Here is a 21,029-nt window from a genome sequence, read left to right as displayed (position 1 = left end):
AGTTCTTTGACATTTTGAACTTCCCTAAAGGGAAGGAAAACTTGAAGCCACTTCCAGGTTGATGAACACACCCTCCTGCTTGTGAGGACATGTCCCCGCTGGGTCCTGTAGATTGCGGGGCCCCATGCAATCGAGCGAAGTGGAAAGAATTAGGAACAATCTGTTGACCTCAATTACCTTTTGCCTGCAAAGACCAAACTCCATTACAAACTAAATGCCAAACCATATTTATGCTTTAGAAACAAGGCACCAAATTTGGATCCAGACTGTCCAGGTTCCCTCTTGAAACTTCCGTTGTCCTGGTTTTGACTGAGGTTTTCCTTCAATACAATAATTTGCCCCAATTAAAATGGGAAGCAGAACAAAACGCAGAAAGACTTAGTTTACCAATTCTCTCTGTCCACCCACACTGTCAATGAATGACTCTACAGAGTGATAAAGAGTTGGGCAGAAGGATGCCAGAAGGCTGTGCAGAAGAAAGATCTATGTGTAGGTTATTCTCCACTCGCTGATTCAGATCCATTCTCTCTCTGTCTTCCCCATCCTGCATGGTGTCAGGTGGGCACTAGACCTATGGGGGGGGTACCCCACAAGCCATACAGATGTCCAACCGCTATGCTGCACATCTAAACCAACACAATATTGAATGTCAACTGCAGTTTAATTAACAATATAAAAATCCCCAACAGAAAATAAGAGTAGGGACTAAAATTAACTAAAGAAATTATTGATCTTCAAGTAGTTTGGTAAATAAATGAATGACTGTATTTTTGTTTGTACTGGTAGTTGCTTCCTCCCAGATCCTCATCTTTGAAGGGAGAATAAAATGATTAACGTATCTCTTTGTGTTAATGGAGCCCCCACATTAATCATCTAGTTCTAAAGAATTCATTCTCAATTTCCATGTGAGTTTTGAAACAAAAATATCCTGGAATAAAAATGTTTATATGAATAAGTGAACAGATACAAATGATTCGCACTGGGTAGAGATACCCAATACTGATGTTTTGATACATGATCTGACCCTGCTAATATTTCCTTAATTCACTGATTCAGTTAGACTCGCGAACCACATTCGGCTCTTTGGCCCCTTGAGTGTGGCTCTTCCTAAGCCTTAGGAGTACCCTAATTAAGTTAATAACAATGTACCTACCTATAGAGTTTAAGTTTAAAAAATTTGGCTCTCAAAAGAAATTTCAATCATTGTACTGTTGATATTTGGCTCTGTTGCCTAATGAGTTTGCCGACCACTGATCAACCATTAAAACCTTCATAACCAACTGAATCTCTTTCTTGCAAATAGGGCATGAAGCCCCAGCCTTCTTTAATTTCTGGCACAGTGAAAACAAGTGACAAGATGGCTTGTCCTCCCACGAATCATGTCCCTGTCTCTTGGTCTTTTCTCACATAGAGGACATGGCTTCGGGAGATTCCAGCAATCTTCCACGTTTTCTAGAACTGTTCTCTGTTTCGAGAGGTTAGCTGACTGTTCTCCTCTTGCTTGCTACGATCGCTTGGCTTTCAGACCTGTGTGCCAAATCCAAGCATTCCACTGCGTTGCAGGGATGAGAGTGTCTGGGGTTTCCTTCCCTTCTATACATCTTGGCGTTTTAACAACTGGACCTGAGCTGGTTCTTCGGCAATCAGGGTCATCGATTCCTTCATGCTCCTTCTCTTCCCCTACAGCAGTGATATCAGACGTGGAGAGAGAACAGGTTAACTTAGAACAATCTGAACACCAATCTTTCCTTGAGGCACAACAACAAACACAGTGCCTCTTGCTTGATGTTAAGTTAAACTTCGTGCGCTCAGTACACTGTCACTCATCCTCAGAGCAACAGTGCCAGTGTTGCTCAGACAGGAATCATTCCCATGCCAAGCCTGGGGGGAAGAGGACGTCAGTCACCCAACATCTGTTTTTCACAGCCTTTTTCTTTTCTGTAGTGTCTGAGAAAATTCCAAACAGGCTAAGGTTGTTCACTAGTCCCATTTTGCTTCATCTCTTATGTCCTCTCAAGTGGAACAGCTTAAATTACCCAATTTTCAGTCTCTTGAACTTATCAGTTCAGCTTTCTGATGCTGACACATTATAATTGCTTGAACATAATGTGAACATTCACATTAATTTTTTTCTCAAGCAAAACGTAAAATGCAATTGAACGAGACCCACCGTTAAGATGCTGGGCTTATTTTGTAGAATCACTAAATACATGTCAACCTACCACCACCTAGAAGTAATTTGTTTTTAATGATAAATTTACAGACTCTTCAGCACCTCATGCTCACAGGTAGAGCAGTGTTTTTCCTCGGTATTCAAGGGGAACACCGAGGCCTACATTGAACAGCAGTCATCCAAACTGCAGTGTGTGGTTTTTCTTTTCTCCACAAGTTGGCAGCCGGCACTGCCTTTCTGAGAAGGGGTTTCTCAGGGCCTGGCTTGACCAGCTGCAGCAGAGGCCTGGGGACAGCCCGCTCTGCAAGGAAGGTCCTGGCTGAGCAGGGCCAGCGAGGTGGGCTCCAGTGAGCAGCAGGCTCTGGGATGGGTGTAGTGTGGCAGGCAGGACACGGTCCCAAGGGCACATTACAGATTGGAGATGGCTTCTGAGAACAGCAATTCACACCAGAAAGGGCCAGGAGCGCTGATCTGGGAAATTGGGAAGAGAAGGGTTTCCCAAGGCCACACAGTAGGCCAGCATCACAAGGACACTGTCCTCCAGCAGCCAGGCCCGGAGCATCTGCCAAGGAAAAGACAGAGCCAGTCCTACAGGGACTGACACCAGAGCGGTGAATTAGATACAAGAACCAGAAGAGACTTATTTGCAGGACTGTGTGAAAAATGGGCACTGGGCTCAGAAATGGATCCTGGTACTAACAGGGCACGTGAGGGCAGAGGCGGGGAAGCTAACAATGCAAAAGACAGAGCTTTCATTTAAACAATAAAGAATTAAAAAAAAAAAAAAGAGAGCTTCCAAATAGAGCTCGTTGCTTCCGCTACTTAAAATCTGATTTGATCCTGAAAGTGAAGGGCTGTGTCTTTGGATCTGCAGAAACTTCTTTCTCGGGGCTTAACCAAAATTCAGTTCCCTGAACATGCCTATGACACGTAGTATGAGTCAGGACTCTTAGAGGAAAGTGACAGAAAACCAATTCAAGTGAGCTTTAGGCAACCACAAATGAAAGGACTTTACTGGGCCATGTGTTTAACTCGAAAACACAGGGTAGACCCAGCCGCTATAAACACAGTTGGATCCAGGGGCTTAAATACTGTCCCTTCAGCTCTTCTCCGTCTTTCATTTCTACTTGTCTACCCAGTGGTGGGCTGGGAAATGTTTTTAACAAACTGGGTCTCTGAAGAAAACAAATGTATGCATGTACACACATAAGCTAATAGAAAGGATGTGTAGCACAACTTATTACTACTAATCCTATACAATAAAAGGCTAATATGCAAATTGTCCCCTCGGGAGTTCTACTGGGAGTTCGATTGCTCGCTATGATGTGCGCTGACCACCAGGGGGCTGCGCAAAACATGGCAGGTGACCAGTGACAGCAGGGCGCTGAGGGAGTGAGGGAAGGAGGGGGCGGGAAGGCCGGGAGGCGGAGAATCTGATCAGCCCTGATTGCCAGCCAGGCCTAGGGATCCTACCCGTGCACGAATTTCGATATAAAAGCCTAAGCGTCTGATCAATAGCTATGATGCACAATGACCACCATGGGACAGAAACTCAACACAGGAGCTATGGAGCTGTGGTGACTTGGCAGATGTGGTTCTCAGGTGATGCACCCAAAGAAAATAAAGAAACTAGAGTTCTCTTTCTCTCTCTCCCTCCCTCTCTCTCTTTTCCCCTTGACCTTATTTGAAGACACAATGAGGAGGTCAGGCTCTTATTTGAACCCAATCATGCTGGCACTCTGATCTCAGACTTCTAGTCTCTAGAACTGTGAGAAAAAAAATGCCTGTTATGGTATCCTGGCCTATATAATAAAAGGCTAATATGCAAATAAACTGAACAGCAGAACGACTGGTCGCTATGATGTGCACTGACCACCAGAGGGCAGATGCTCAATGCAGGAGCTGCCCCCTAATGGTCAGTGAGCTCCCACAGGGAGAGCACCACTTAACCAGAAGCCAGGCTTACGGCTAAGCAAGTACAGTAGTGGTGGCAGGAGCCTCTCCCGCCTCCGCGGCAGCACTAAGAATGTCTGACTTGGGGGGCCTAAGCCATCAGTCGGACATCCCCCGAGGTCTCCCAGACTGCAAGAAGGCACAGGCTGGGCTCAGGGACTCCCCAGAATGCACGAATTTCATGCAGTGGGCCTCTAGTTTTGTTATAATGCCCTGGGCAGACTAAGATAAGGCCCGAGCCCCCAATGTGACTATAACTGGAGATAAGGTCCATATGGAAGTAATTAAGGTTAAAAGAGGTTATAAGGGTGGGTCCCTAGATAAATTTGATGGTTTTACAAGAAGAAGATTTCTCTCTCCCTCCCTCCCTCTTTCCCTTCCTCTCTCCCTTTCTTCCCTCCTGCCTCTTTCTTTTTCTGTGTGCACACTCAGAGGCCATGTGAGCACACGGCCAGATGAAGGCTGCCTACAAACCAAGAGAAGAGAATTCATGATAAAACCTAGCTTGCTGGCATGTTGATCTGGACTTCTCAGTCTCTATAACTTTGAGAAATAAATGTCCACTGTTTAAAACACTCAGTCTACGGTATTTTGTTATGGCAGCTGAACTGACTAATATGGGCAAGAAAGATGAAAGTGAAATAATTACACATGTGGGAACTTCCCTCTTTTTGCAAAGACTTACTTTTTTGCTGAATGAGATTGTAGTTTCTGAGAGCTAGAATATTTCCTCATTTCTTTGTGCTATTTATAATGTAACGTCTTTAGCCATGATACATTTTTATGTTTAATCTGCATAAAATTTTCTCTATAACTGTTAAATTTAGAGACAGGATTAATGAACTGTGCCTTGTGGTCCTGATTTGGTTGACTGCTTCTTTTGGTCCTTTAATATGGTATGTTGACATTCTGGTCAATATAAACACCACAAATTTTTTCATGAGACCTGCTCTTACGGTGTTTTTCTCATGATCTGGATTTGAAAAAACTGACCTTTTTCTGCTCTGATGTGGGAATTTACATTTCTATTCTCAGTTACTTATTTCAACCCACTTTAGCAATCAATTGAGATAGTTTAATATTTTGATTCTGCTATCTGGCATATTATTTATTCCCACCAGCTTTATTTTGCTTTTGCTATTACAATTCTTTAGGATTTTCATGTCTTCATTCATTGTCAAGCAATTTTTTAATAGGACATATTCCTTTGAAATACTACTAGGAGCTTCTTTTCATATTGCCATCTATCCACAAAGTAATTCTCTTTTATAATAATTATGCAAACCATTACAAATCCACTCCATGCCCCATTACTGTGCACAAGCTTTGTTTTGTGCATAAAGACATCAGGTGGGACCAATGATATAAGCCAATTAGATTTAATTCTTGGACCAATAGTCTAGACCAGGGGTGGGCAAACTTTTTGACTCGAGGGCCACAATGGGTTCTTAAACTGGACCGCAGGGCCGGAACAAAAGCATGGATGGAGTGTTTGTGTGAACTAATATAAATTTAAAGTAAACATCATTACATAAAAGGGTACGGTCTTTTTTTTCAATAGTTTTATTCATTTCAGACGGGCCGGATCCGGCCCGCGGACCGTAGTTTGCCCACGGCTGGTCTAGACTCTAGAAGAACTATTATGCAATTTTATCAACACTAATTAAAGAGAAAAATGGTAATTGGCGTACGAGCTACCCTTTTCATTGGCTAATCAGGGCTATATGCAAATTAACTGCCAACTCAGATTGGCAGTTAACTGACAACAAGATGGCGGTTAATTTGCATATGTAGGCACAATGCAGGGAGGCGAAAGGGAAAGCAGGAAGAAGCCCCCTGCCACTGACAGTGATTGGAAACCCAGGGGGGAGCTAAGAGCAGGCCTTTGCCCTGCCCCCCAGCCATGATCAGAGAATCAGGTACCTTTTCCGCCCTGGCCAGTGATAGCAGGAAGTAGGGGTGGAGCCAGCAATGGGAGCTGGGCATGGTCGAAGCTGGCAGTCCCAGGAGCTAGGGGCCCCTTGCCTGGGCCTAAAGCGAAGCCCATGATCATGGGGCCGCTGCAGCTGCGGGTCCCCGCTGCCCAGGCCGACGCCTCAGTCAGAGGCATCCTGCAGGGGCGGGGCGGAGCCCGCGCGACCGCGACACCCTCCGCTGCCCCTGCAGGTCCCCGCTGCCCCGGCCGGACGCCTAGGCCAGAGGCGTCAGGCCTGGGCAAGGGGCCGATCCTGCGATTGGAAGGTGATGGGGGTCAACGCCTGAGGGCTCTCAGTATGTGAGAGGGGGCAGGCTGGGCTGAGGGACGCTCCCCCCCACACACACCCAGTGCACGAATTTCGTGCACCGGGCCCCTAGTATAATTATAATTTTGTTTCTTGTAAGAAAAAAAACAGGGTTAGCAATATATGATGCTTGTAAAGTAGGTCTTTAAACCCCTTTCCAGAAGATAAAAATCTATATGTTGCAAAATGGAAGACACCATATAATGATTGCCAAATTTCTATGAAAAATTCTTTTGTCTAGAAGTTAACCTATTTTGAGTTTAATAAAGCGTGGTGAAAGGCCTGCCCACTAAAGATGTCTAAGACAAGTTGACAATAGGTGGTAATGTCTCCACAGCTCATCCTTTCTGCCCTAGGACTCTTAATAAAAGGGTTAAACACCTCCCTTCCTTGTGGCAATCACTGGACCACGCCCATGGAGTTCTCGTGTGTTTTTGTGTGTAAAGGGTTGTTGTTGGGAATGGGTTGGAAGTGGTTTCCTGGATTGCATGCACATTCCAATGAAAAATTCATTCGTAGTAAAAATGTTTCAAAATAATATGAATCATATCTGTTACTGTTAACATTATCTTAGAGAAAAAAAATATAGTAGAAAATTATTTATTCAAGAAAAAAAAGGGCAACCTTGATTTCTGAAATGATTTAATTGATTTTAAAAAGAATTGAACTTGGCATAGCCATGGGGCAAAATGGGATTTAAAGGTATCCCTCATTTAGACAAAGCTCAACAACAAAACAGGCCCCAGAAGGGGACTAAGTTTTCTTCCGGTTTTGTGCTGAGACAATTCTCCCTTGAGAGAACAAGTTTGCTGATGGGGGCGGGTCAGAAGGTAACAAGGACTCTCTGGGGGACAAGTCACTGTTAATGTGTCAAACGAGTGTCTTGTCCCATTTTTAGGTACCCTCCACTTGGTCTCCAGCCTCCATCCTTTTCACACAGCCTTTCACAATCAAAAGTCCTGGCTGGTCCATCAAAACACCAGTGCACCCACGCCGCCTCCCCACTTCCTTTCTCCTTGAGATGATTTCTCATGACCTCGTCAGCATTTTGTGTTGTAGAACCTCCCATGTCTCTTTAGCCATATTCCTTCTGAGTCTCAGATGATGGTCCATGTGTACATTTCCTTTGGACGTTCTGCAAGCTGCTTTCTCAAAGTCCAAGGCCATGCGTACCCACTCGTGACTTCCCCCCTTTTGTTACCATTATGTGATGGGGCCACTTCCCTCCATGACTCCTGCTACTTCCATACCCCTAACCAGGCTTCCATGGTGGCGAGAAGTATAGCCAGTGTAGCAGTCTTCCCTACTGTTTTCCCTACACTGACATAGAAGAATTGTCAACAAGCTAAACCAAGGATTTCTTAGATGCTCTTCTTTGGGTAGAATGGCACACCAAGAAGGAGTACCATCCTCTCCAGACCTCCATTACTAAATTTGGCCTTGCCACTGTGCCCTTCTGAATTCCATACAGGGTTTATACCTTCTTGACTGATCTCTCCCATTAAATGCTTTTTTGTATTAGAAAAAAAAAACAAAAAACACTTCCCTTCCAATACCCCATTCCAGTTGATGGTTCTATTCTTTTAGAACTTTGTAACACCAATAGTGTCATATTTACTTTTCTCTATGAAAATGTCATGTTTATTTTATCTATTATCTACACTGCATGGAACTTATTTATCTTTATATTACCAGCATTAGTCAGAATGCCTGAAACACGAGAGTCAATAAATACAAGGTGAATAAGAATAAGTAGGTAGACACATATAAAGCCTGAAATAATTTTTAAGACCCTTCCCTGTAGGTGTATTTTCTTGAGAATAATTGGGCTCTTTCTTTACTATTATTCTTTATAGGTCATGGACTTACATTTTATGAGTTTATAGATTCTGAGACTTGAGTTTACGGCCCTAATCTGTGCCTCTGGGCTTACTAGGAGTCAGTGTTACCTTCTTGCCCTCCGTTAAAGACGAATGTAGCGCTGACATTCAGAGAGTGCTAAAGAGCAAGCCAATGAAAAAATTTCATTATAAAACTGCCAAAGAACCAGCTTCCCATTATTTCTTTAAGGCAAAAGATTACGTTTGCATTATTTGAAGATTTGCCTGCTTTTCAGAAGGCTGTCTTAAATATCTGGGCCTGAAAGAAGCAGGAGGGAACAAGAAGTTTTGAAGATTCAGGGGTTTTATCCTATGATATAAACAAATCACTGTGTACAATATTCCTAAGAATAAGCTGCAAATAGCTCTTATAGGATAATCAACTAAAGCCTAACTGAGGATTCAGGGAGAGTTTATTGTTTCCTCTTACATAGAGCAAAATTACATTGCAATGCAGAGGACAGAATAACTGTGATTTTAGATTTAGAAATACGTAGATATGTCAGAAAGGAAACATGATGTTTTAAAATAGCTTGAAGAATAAAAAAAAAACTGAAAGGAATAGTGTAAATAATACAAGTATCTGGTCAGAGGAACAAGTTAAAAATACTGTTTCTGGCCAGGGCGCAGTTTCAGAGGTGTCTTTTAGAGTTAAATATTTTTTATGGACAAATTTTCTAGCCAAGCATTCAGTCTCATAGCAAGTAAACTATTGGAATTTCTGAAGACAAAAACTTATATGATTCAGAGTGAACTTCCAAGTTCTTAAATAAAGAACGTTCACCATTGTGCTCATGAGTAGATTTCCTTTGTTAATGATGATACTGTCTATTTGCCTCCACAATTTCCCTTTCCCATCCTGATGTCTGTGAGCATTAGCAGAGCTCATCCTTGACCTGATTTTCCCTCTTGATGCACTTTCTTTGAATTTTCATTGTTGACCACAAACTTCAGCATCCCACTTTATATGTGATACCCAAGACTTTATCTCTAGTCCAGACTCAAAACCATTACTTCCATTCCCATAACTGTCATAGTTATTGCATACTTCCTACTTCCACATCGTGCTGTGACTTTAAATCTTCACACAACACATCTTTCCATTTTGCCATGTGGGCTTTCTTGGCAGGTAGAGAGACACCCAGAGGTTAACTAGTATATGAGGGGCATATAGGAGATATTGCCAGCCACAGGTAGGGACTTAAATGACACATGCAAGAAAATTCCTTGCTGCTTGAGGACTTCCTGTTCTGGCCTTTGCTTCTGAGTCTTGGTGCTATTTCTTCCTCCTGAGTCTGACCTAGCGAGTTGCCCTTTTTCTTTGAGAACTAACTCTCCCCAGAACCAGACCATTAGTCTGATCTGACTACTGATTCCTCACTTTACTCCATTGTTCACTGCATTAGCTTCACCAAGACAGTCTTTTGAACTTTATATATAGTATGAAGAAGTTGTCATAAGACATGTCTATTATCTATGGAAAAATATGCTTTGAACAAAGTGTGGTTAGATACAAGGAGAACATCTTGGGAAAATGATTTGTTCAAAGAGTGCATGTGGCAGCTCATCGCAGACTCTTCATTAGAATGTAAGTTCCATGAGGCACAGACCACCATGCCTATATTGGTCACTCTTTAAAAAAAAAAAAGAAAGAAAGAAAGTATATATATATATATATATATATATATATATATATATATATATATATATATATATGTCAGAGAGGAAGGGAGGAAGAGAGAGAGAGAAAGAGAGGGAGAGGAATATCAATGAAGAGAGAGAATCATTGATCAACTGCCTCCTGCATGCCCCATACTGGGACTTGAACCCACAACTCAGGCATGTGCCTTGACCAGGACTTTCTGGTTCATAGATTGATGCTCAAACACTAAGCCACGCTGGCCAGGCTATTGGTCACACTTATATGTCCAGAAATTATCACAGTATCTGGTACATAGTAGGTTATTTGGTATCTATAATAATAAAAGGGTAATATGCTAATTAGACTGGATGTCTCCCAGATGTCCTTCCTGACCAAGCTGGGGTGGAGGGAAGCCAGCCCAGGTCCCGAGTGCCTGCAGGCAGCCTGAGGGAAGCCAGCTTCGGATTCCGGGTGCCAGAGGGAAGCTGGTGCTGGCAGCTGGGGGAAGGAAGGTCTACTCTTGCATGAATTTTCGTGCATTGGGCCTCTAGTTTATCAATAATATTTGTTGAAAAAAAATGAGTGAATGAATTAATGAAATGAGGGTATCAGTAATTTCTCAAATTTGCCAACTTTAATGAAGAGTGATTATTCTTCCCTAAATGGCAGTTCCAATCATGAATCTACTGAATAAATACCTTTTGTTTCAAAGGATGATGAGTACTCAAACAGCCTTTAGTCACACTGCTGCCTCAGGGGTTGCTGGGGGCAGTGGGGCACAAAGGAGAAGCCAGGTGCTGTGGGTAAGAGCAATCCTCTGATGCTCCAATCCTTGTTCAATCCGAAGAGCTCTCTTTTGATTTGGTTTTCCGACTGGGAATATGTGTAACTTTTCTTTGAAAAGATGTTGGTCACTAAAATAAAAATGTGGAAAACCATTGCTTTACATAGCTGACACCAAAAGATTCAATGGACCATAAGTAACTAGTCAATTAAGAACCTTGTAAAATAATGATAAGTAAATATATCTATATGGAAAACTGTGCAACATTCCCTAACACTTTTCTACTTTTCCTTTCCTTTGATGAGCTTTGAACCATCAAATGTCTGCTTGACTTTTCTCTATCATTTCTCCCAGTTTGTCCTTTCCATTGAAAAATAACCTGTTATGAGTTCCCATTCCTTTAGTCTCTGTTCTCTATTAGGTAACTGAATAGTAGTAGGTTTAACTAGTCCCAATAGATGAGCTACTAATCCTAAAACAACATCTTTATTAGGAAATCCTTAAAGAGTTGTTCTTCTGAACATGGGTCAGAGAAGTATTTGGGGCCTAGTAGCTTTTCAGAGCCTGGAATCATTCCAATTGGTACCTATAATAATAAAAGGGTAATATGCTAATTAGACTGGATGTCTTCCTGATGTCCTTCCTGACCAAGCTGGGGTGGAGGGAAGCCAGCCCAGGTCCTGAGTACCTGCAGTTGCCCAGAGCATATGGGGATAGCCTACACGATGAAGGAATAATCCTAAAGGAATTATACTTCTTTATATGCCTGATCTCTAACTACTCTACCATGGGAAGTAAAATGTTCTAATTAAAACACTGTTGTACAATTACATTCTTTCCTATGAATTAAACAATTCTGTATATTTTCCCTATGATAACAGACCCATCTATTAACATTATGATTATTTCTGCAAGATGATGTAGTTCAGGAAAAAGAAAAGTCTTCATAAAGTTTCCCAGGAAACTAGAATGTTGGCAAGATTTCATTGGGATCAATGTGAAAATAGTGGGCGGTGAGGAGGTGGAGAGAAAATTTTGTAACAGAATTTCAATGGAGTCAAAATAATACCCACTGTGCCGCTGAGGTTCTGTGAAGGCTGGAGAATAATCTACACCAGAGAAATGGTTACAAACACACGAGGCAAAGGCAAATGCAGAACACTGCCAAGCAAAGGAGGCTGGCTGAGCAGGAAAAACAGCAACACATAAAGACTCTGTGACATGAACTAGTGCAGCTAAATACTAATTAGTGACTGGATATTGTACAACGGCTTAATTAATATTCTCACATTACAAAAGAGCACCTGTGAGGCATTGCACACTCAACCCTCTAATGAGTGTAAATTCACGTTGGGCTAGTAAAAGAATAGAAGTAATTGCCCCTGCCATTTGCTGTTAAGGGGTTGACAAATGAAAACTATGTTGTCTTTTTTTTTTTTTTTTTCCTGGGGCTGGGTTAATTCCCAGGCCTGTTAATCACATACTGGTTACATCAGTGAGATTATTTCCATCTTGTATTCTATAAATCAGGACATGTAGATGTGAAGTTATTTGATATAACAACAGCAACAGCAAAAACTGAGGAACCTTTTATAATGGAAGAACTATTTCTTTCCTGATATCAACATTCATAGGTAGTTAACCAAAAATACATTCATCATGAATTTCAAACACAGGACATACTTGAACTAGAAATTATTATATTATTATTTAACATTTAGGCCAAGTTTTAAAGGCATCAAAAACTATATATTTTTTCAATGTAAATATTAACATTTCATAAGTTATCCTTAAAAAGTTAACACCTTTTGTTACTTATTTTATTGTTAATGGCCTTTATTGGCATATACGTATTAACATTAGCACAATAACTAGTTTTAAAAAGTGAAAACACTGATTCAATGACAACCATAATTATATTGAACGATACTTTCAAGACATTTTGTTAAATAAAAAATGTAATTATGATAGGAAAAAAAAGCCATGGAGCAGGTGCTTGGTAGATTACTATAAAGGTGGCAGTGATGAACTTTGTTAAATAATGCTTTCATCAAAGTAAAACACTGTGCCACTCTCTTTTCCCATTCCATTGGCTTCTAGGGACTTAATTTTCCTTCAGGTTTGCCCTTGGTGTTTTTGTTTGTTTTTTTAATTTTGTTTTATTGCTTCAAGTATTACAAAGAGTATTACATATGTCTCCTTTCCCCCCTGCCCTTGACAGTCCCCTGGCCTCCCCTACCCCCCAGTGTCTTATGTCCATTGGTTATGCTTATGCATGCATACAAGTCCTTCGGTTGATCTCTTACCCCTCCTTCCCGCCCCTCAACTCTCCCCAGTCTTCCCGCTGTAGTTTGACAGTCTGTTCAATGCTGCTCTGCCTCTGTATCTATTTTTGTTCATCAGTTTATAATGGTCTTTATTATCCATAAATGAGTGAGATCATGTGGTATTTTTCTTTCATTGACTGGCTTATTTCACTTAGCATAATGCTCTCCAGTTCCATCCATGCTGTTGCAAATGGTAAGAATTCCTTCTTTTTTACAGCAGCATAGTATTCCATTGTGTAGATGTACCAAAGTTTTTTTAATCCATTCATCTGCTGATAGGCACTAAGGCTGTTTCCAAATCTTAGCTATGGTAAATTGTGCTGCTATGTACATAGGGGTGCATATGTTCTTTCTGATTGGTGTTTCTGATTTCTATATAGTCTTTTAAGTAAAATTACTGGGTCAAATGGAAGTTCCATTTTTAATTTTTTGAGGAAACTTCATCCTGTTTTCCACAGTGGCTGCACCAGTCTGCATCCCCACCAGCAGTGTAGGAGGGTTCCTTTTTCTCCACATTCTCTCCAGCACTTGTTGGTTGATTTGTTGATGATATCCATTCTAACAAGTGTGAGATGGTACCTCATTGTCATTTTGATTTGTATTTTTTTGGTGATTAGTGACTTTGAGCATGTTTTCATGTCTCTTGGCATTCTGTATGTCCACTTTTGAAATTGTTTGTGTGTGTGTTAAGGTTACAGGGCTGGAAGGAGACAGGGACAGGATGCAAAGCCCATGCTTTCTACCCTGTGAATCAGTGCCCAACCACTGTACTATCCTGATGCCTTGGGAAGATGGAAAGGTGAGAGGCAGACATGCCTCCAGTGGAAATCTAGGAGACAGTATCGCTCTACCTCATACTATTTTATTTCAACAACAGCGAAAATGCTGGTAGTTTTGCAATCTCAATGATTCACTCATTAATCATTAATTAATTAATCGTTATTTACTGAGATTCTAATAAGGTGCAAGGCAGTGAGATGGGCTGAGGAAGAACACAAAAGCATATTAGACACAGTCCTGGTCCCCAAGTTGGAGAAATAAAATACAGACTTAGCAAAGGCAATTATGCAAAAGAAATATCAACAAGTTAATTCATTGGAGGAAGGGATGGCAAAATTTTTGTGTAAAGGGCCAGACAGTAAATATTACAGGCTTTGTGGGTCATTGGTCTGTGTGGCAATTACTCAACCCTACTGTGGGAGCACAAAAGCAGCCATAGAGAATGAATAAGTGAATGAGTGTGGCTGTGTTTCAATAAAACTTTATTTATAAAAACTGTCGATGGGCTACAGGCCGTGGTTTACCAACCCCTTTGTTGAGCTTTTGGAATATTAGATACTGTAGGACATTTAAATGTGGGACAAAAAGTGGAGTTAATGGAGAAGTAAAGAGGAGGGGACAGAGAAGGAGGAAGAGAATCAGGAGACAGTATGTCAAGGAAAGGGACAGGGTGACTCACTAAGGCCTGGAGGAGTGGGCCTTGAGGATGGGGAGGGTATTGGGAAATGGGAACACATAAGGAAGGCATCAGTTAGGTGTAGATGCCCATTGAGCCTTTGGGGGTGGATCTGGAAAATAAAGATTTATTGGGAAGAAGATGGTTTTGTGTAGAAGCAGAGCTGCCACTGGAGAGCCTGTATTTGGCAGAGATGAGAGCAAACATGGGTGCCAGCCCCTTCCTCCTCAAGATGGTAAAAGACCTTTCCTATCTCTCCAACTCAGGTGTGCCTGCTCACATTTCTCTATCCCACCCCACCTCTTGGGGAGCTCTCTGTCCCCTCCTACCCTAGAGTAAGTGACAAACAATCCTTGCTCTTTATGCTTGTATCTTAGAGCAGTCAACTTCCCCCAGGCTGTATTTTATACCACCTATGTTTATTCATCTTAGTCAGTGGGTTTTATTGCTCCAAGGTCCCCCCCCCCCCACACACACACACACTTTGATTTTTCAATTTCTGTGAAGGAAAACACAGTCAAAATAAATGATACGCCTAGGACTTTCAGTCCTTGTAGTTATTTCACTCACAAGCAGTTACTGTGTACAGTTATAGGATGTTGGCAGCAGAAAGGCTTCCGAGGTCTTTTAGTCTAAGTCATTCCTTTCACATTAAAAATAAAAAACGAGGCCCAGCGCAGGGGAACGGACTTCCCAAGGCCCCATAATTCTTACCACTGGGGATAGTTTTGTTTTTTACTTTTTAATTAATTTTTTTATTGGGAAATATAACACAATTATACCCTGAAATATAAGTCAAAGGTAAGTATAATAATTACTGAATAGACATGTAATCACTAGAGCAAAAATAGAACAATGCCAGGCCTTTCTGAACACATGCCCATACTTCCTTCTTCAGGCAACCACTGGCCTGACTTTTTTAAAAAACTTTGGTAAACTATGCCTGACATAACATGTACCATTTTAACCATTTTTAAGTGGGCAATTCAGTGGAGGTCAGCATATTCACATTGCTGTGCAATCATCACCACTATTCATTTCCAGAGCTTTCCCATCATCCCACAGTGAAACTTGTACCCATGAAACAATAACTCTTGAGAGAGTTTTGCTTAATAATTTCCCAGATTTTCTGGAGCTCCAGTCTTTCCAAATATAAGGTTTTAAAGCAACATAGTGATATGTACAACATAGCGATTGTGTGTGATTTGAAGGGAGAAAGGTGGAAGTAGAAACTTTGAAGCTACTTGAGGCTGTTTTAATATTTAGTGGATTTTGAACATCCATGGTAGGCTTGAAAGAGAATTAAGGCTGGAACTGATTCTGCTTTTATGTTGGAAAAAACATATAAAAGCGAATCAAAATGCCTAGCGTGAGAAGTGCCAAGAACATTCCCTTTCAGGAGCTGTCTACAAGCAGAGCTTACTACACAACACACCCTCCTGGCTCCTGAGGCTTCCCCTTTGGGTCCTGAAGTGGGAGCTGCAGGCCCTTAGTAATGGACTGCAAACCAAGTACAACAGATTATGCTTCGCAATTGTAAACATGATGCCGAGCCCTGGCCGGTTTGACTCAGTGGATAGAGCGTTGGCCTGCGGACCAAAGGGTCCCGGGTTCTATTCTGAACCAGGGCACGTACCTTGGTTGCCGGCTCCTCCCCAGCCTGGGCCTTGGTCAGGGAGAGTGCAGGAGGCAACCAATGTGTTTCTCTCACATCGATATTTCTCCCTGTTTTTCCCTCTTTCCCTCTGTCTCTAAAAATCAATGGGAAAAAAAAATATCCTCAGGTGAGGATTAAATAAATAAATAAATAAATAAATAAATAAATAAATAATAATAAAAAAAAAACATGATGCCTAGCCCCACCTTCTCAGCCTTCTATGGCTCTGAGCCAAGTAATGCAGTGTTCACAACTCCCTCATCTGAGGAGTTTTCCATCACAGATAAGAATTGCTATTTTTCTCTTGCCAACCACATAAATAATGGAATCTTCTCTCCTACTTATAAAACCTAGGAGCAAAGAAAGTGCCAGACAGGGAGGAGGTTAGTGAGAAACCCAGGAGGCGCAAGAGGAAAGGTCACTGGAGCTGGGACTGGAGGTGCCAGGTGGATGCTGGCAGCAAATCCCACTCTATCCTGCCCAGGACGTGTGCTTTTAGGGAAGTATATCCCAGTGAATACCAAGGGCAGCCTTTAACACGCACAGGAGAATATTTGAGTGCATGATCACATGCTTATAATACTATTTTTCCCTGATATAATATAGGCATGTTCACAGGAATAAGAAGAGTCAATCAAGATACCAATCATGTCATTACCATTCTGAAACACTATCCCTCTGCATTCATTAAACCAAGGCTACAAATTTAACAAAAAATGAAAGGCCAAGTGCAAAGAAAGACCACACCCATTCTGGCTTGAGAAACTGTGTCCATGTGTTGTGCTATCCTGAAAAATATAGCATTACCTTCTCAGCTATCTGAGGGCTCATAGTCTGTAGGCTGAAGTAATTTGATTGCATTTGAATACCTGAAGGATATGGAAATGTCATATTTTAAAAGGACTTTTGCCCTGGCTGGTGTTGCTCAGTGGTTGGACTGTCAGCTTGCACATCGAAGGGTTGCAGGTTCGATTTTGAGCCAAGGGCACATACCTGGGTTGCAGGTCCCATCCCTAGCCCCAGTCAGGATGCATGCGGGAGACAACCAATTGATGTGTCTCTCTTGCCGATTTTTCTCTTTCTCCCCCACTCTCCTCCCTTTCACTCTCTCTAAAAATCAATGGAAAAAATATCCTTAGTTGAGGATAAACAAATAAAAGGACTTGAAACTTTTCTGCTGACCTACAGAAAAGGCCTGGAGTGACCACCTTTCTCATTAGTACAATTTTCAATTTTTTTAAAAAATAAAAAATGTCTCTACCGTTCTTCAGGACCCTCCATTTCAACTTTATCACCACCGAGTCACCATTTCTCCTGTGCTGCTCATGTCCCATCAGACTCCAAGTCTTGTTGCCTTTACTTCTTTGAAGATCCTTGCATTTGCTCCCCGTTTTGTTCCCACTGCACAACTTTTCACTCATCAGACCCATTATAAACCTCCTGTTTCCCATCTCTTTATTTTCAGTATTTATCAGATTTCTTCATTTTTACACTTTTCTTTCTTGGGGGAAAACAACCAATCTAAAACCATAACTATATTTTCTTGAAGCTTTTTCCATTTTAAAACTTGTTCTTGCCGAAACCGGTTTGGCTCAGTGGATAGAGCGTCGGCCTGCGGACTGAAAGGTCCCAGGTTCGATTCCGGTCAAGGGCATGTACCTGGGTTGCGGGCATATCCCCAGTAGGAGATGTGCAGGAGGCAGCTGATCGATGTTTCTCTCTCATCGATGTTTCTAACTCTCTATCTCTCTCCCTTCCTCTCTGTAAAAAATCAATAAAATATATATATATAAAAAAAAACTTGTTCTTAATCCAGTCTTCTCCTACCCCCTCCCCCTCATGTTCCATTATCATCATCATCATCATCATCATCATCATCATCATCATCATTACCACAGTTACTTTTTTCTCTCTGTGATTCAGATTTTGGCCATTTAAGCTACCAAGAAGTCGATTTGCAAATCTACTTTTCAAATTTGATACTGATGATGTATGGCTTCAAACTCCCTTCCCGAGAAGGAGTAAAAATGTATAACAAGACCTTGGTGTGCAACAGAGGCGGTGAAAGGTATCCACATTGCAGAACAAGATGTTTTTGCAGGAAAATTATCAATATGTAGCTAGCTCAAGATCAAATGGAAGGAGACAGATTCAGTGGATATTTGAGACCTCAGGGTTAGAGTAAGGCCCGCATATGCTTCAACCTGGGTTCAAATAATCTTTCTAATTCATTGTTGCAGTAATGATCCTGACATTGTAGAGTTTTCCTTACTTCTTTCAAAATCTCAAAGAGTTTGCCAACAGTTTGGAGGCAAAAGGCATCCATGATACTATAATATGATTTGTCAAGAATAACAATCAAGCCACCTTTCAAATATTTGATGGCCAGGCTTTGAGTACTATGGGGCCAGGTCTTTATTTCCCTGCATGCTATGAGGTGTTTTGTTCCTTTTTGGATAGGTAAATTTATTTCAAGAGGCAGCAAGTGCTGAACTTGAAATTCCATTCTAGAAAATAATTCTCAACCATTAGATGATCATTATCAAATAGATGATCACCTTCTTTACAGAGCAGCCAGAGTAAGCTTTTAAAAACAGAACTCAGCTCCTGTTACATCCCCTTTGAGTAAACATCACGACCTTGAACTGGAAAACAGGTCCTGATGACCTGGCCCCTCTCTACCACTGCCACCTCCTTCCCTCTGCTCTGGCTACACTGGTCTTCCTTCAGTGCCTGCTCTGGGCAGACCTCAGAGCTCTCACACACTGCTCTTCCTCTTGTCTAGCTCTTGACGTGGCTATCATCTACTTCAACTCAAGTCCCAGCTAAAATGTCACTTCTTCAAAGGGGTCTACCTTGACATCTCTTTCCCTGATCTAAATTAAGTCCCTATATGTATATTGTCTCATTGTAGCTTATATTCTTCCTTCAAATCTTTAAAAGAATCTATTAATTGTACATTATATGATTCTTTGATCAATGTCTATGTTATTCTATTAGTTAGATTTGATCAGAGAAATAGAACCTCCGTGAGTAATATCAAAAGCAAGATTACTTATGGGTATGAGAACTCACGCAATGTAGATGCTGATGAAGATGTCTATGGAAGATGGCTGCCTTGCCTCTGGTGATGGGCCTGAAGTCTCTTGGGCCAGCAGGACTCACAGTCAGGGAGAAACTCTAGGCATGAAATGGGGAGACCAGAGACAAACAAAAACCCATGAGGACAAATTGAAACCCACATCCATCTCACACCACCTCTGTCTTAGTCTGGTCAGGCTGCTGTAACAAAACACCATAGACTGAGTGGCCGAAGAGCAACGGAAATTTATTTCTCACAGTTCTGGAAGTAGAGAAGTCCATATTGAAGGTGCTGGCAGATTCAGTGTTTTGTGAGAGCCTGCCTCCTGGTTCACAGATGTCGTCTTCTCTCTGTAACCGCACATGGTGGAAGGGATGAGGAAAATTCTCTGGGGTCTCTTTTATACCAATCACCTGCCAAAGGCCTCACCTCTAAATACCATCATGTTGGGGTTTAGGTTTCGATATGTGAATTTGGAGTGTGGCCCACATTCAGCCTATAGCAACCTCCAACCTGGATGAGGTGTGCAATGTGCTGAGGAAGCTGGTGCCCTTCACCGTGGGGATCACTTGTGTCTGATGCAGGACTGAGAAGCTGAAGGACATCAGCAGCAGAAGCAGAAGCTGCAGGCTGGCTGCCAACAGGTGAGCAGCAGACCAGTGACCATGTGTATGACAATGCGCGGCCACCTGGTGCCTTACACTACCTTTCAGAGCCGCTGCTTCCCTTTCCGTGGCCCTTCCAAATATCACAGTGTTCCTCACGGCCAACACTAAACCAGAACCACACACAAAAGGGGATTCGAAGAGTCATGCCTTCAGCTTGGTTAAGCTGACATAGTACAAAACTACCCACTGTCTTACCAGTCTCCAAGTTCCATGATGGCAGAGAACATACTCGCTTTGTGTCCAACACCTAGAATAGTTTTCAACACAGAATAAGTCCTGAATAAGTTGTGATTCAAAGGATGAATATTTTAATGAACAAATTCTATTTTTGCCTAGGAGCAAAATGAATTTGTTCATTAAAAACAATCATTCTTTGAATTACAACTCATTCAGGATTTCATTGCAAACTATAATTGTAAAATTGACAGATTTGAATATGATGTTATTTTAGCAGCGCATTTAATAAATTTAACTACTGTTGATAGCCTAATAATTGGTGCAAACAAATTTGCAACTACCTGCAATTATTTTTGGATATACAGTAAGCAAAATTAATTAATTTTAAAATGACACTAAAGGCATAATTTTCTTAATTATGATATGTACTAGAGACCCGGTGCACAAAAATCCCTGGGGGATTGGGCCCAAGCTAGCAGTCAGACATCCCTCTGGCAGCCCAGAAGCCCTTGGGGGATGTCCACTTGCCAGCAGGGAGCAGGCCTAAGCTGCAGTTGGACATCCTTAGCGCTGCTGAGGAGGCGGGAGAGGCTCCCACCACCACTGCTGTTCTGGCAGCCATCAGCCTGGCTTGTGGCTGAGCAGAGCTCCCCCTGTGGGAGCACACTGACCACCAGAGGGCAACTCCTGCATTGTGCGTCTGCCCCCTGGTGGTCAGTGTGTGTCATAGTGACCAGTAATTCCCAGTCATTCTGCTGTTAGGGTCAGTTTGCATATTACCCTTTTATTATATAGGATAGAGGCCTGGTGCATGGGTGGGGGCCAGCTGGTTTGCCCTGAAGGGTGTCCCGGATCAGGGTGGGGGTCCCGCTGGGGTGCCTGGCCATCCTGGGTGAGGGGCTGATGGCTGTTTGCAGCTGGTCACACCCCCTTCAGGGTAGGGGTCCC

General features: G+C 42.0%; 1 long non-coding RNA gene and 1 pseudogene across 2 annotated transcripts in view; both read right to left on the bottom strand.

Annotated features, from left to right (window-relative positions):
* The window catches only part of LOC132238572 (uncharacterized), a 72,774-nt gene that overhangs the window by 14,810 nt on the left and 36,935 nt on the right, over positions 1 to 21,029 (bottom strand). The window contains exon 3 of one of the 2 annotated variants that reach the window (XR_009453827.1): positions 19,226 to 19,334. The exons of the other annotated variant lie outside the window; for it this stretch is intronic. This is a non-coding gene — a long non-coding RNA (uncharacterized LOC132238572). Of the gene's footprint in view, positions 1 to 19,225; positions 19,335 to 21,029 lie in introns of those variants that run through there. 2 annotated transcript variants of the gene reach the window in all.
* Positions 1,130 to 17,584, bottom strand: LOC132238766 (protein Mdm4-like; annotated as a pseudogene).

This window comes from Myotis daubentonii, chromosome 7, assembly GCF_963259705.1.
Source record: "Myotis daubentonii chromosome 7, mMyoDau2.1, whole genome shotgun sequence".
In the NCBI taxonomy this organism is placed as follows: Eukaryota; Metazoa; Chordata; class Mammalia; order Chiroptera; family Vespertilionidae; genus Myotis; species Myotis daubentonii.
The sequence above is the reverse complement of the archived record's forward strand: the minus strand, read 5'-3'. Positions and strand labels throughout refer to the sequence as shown.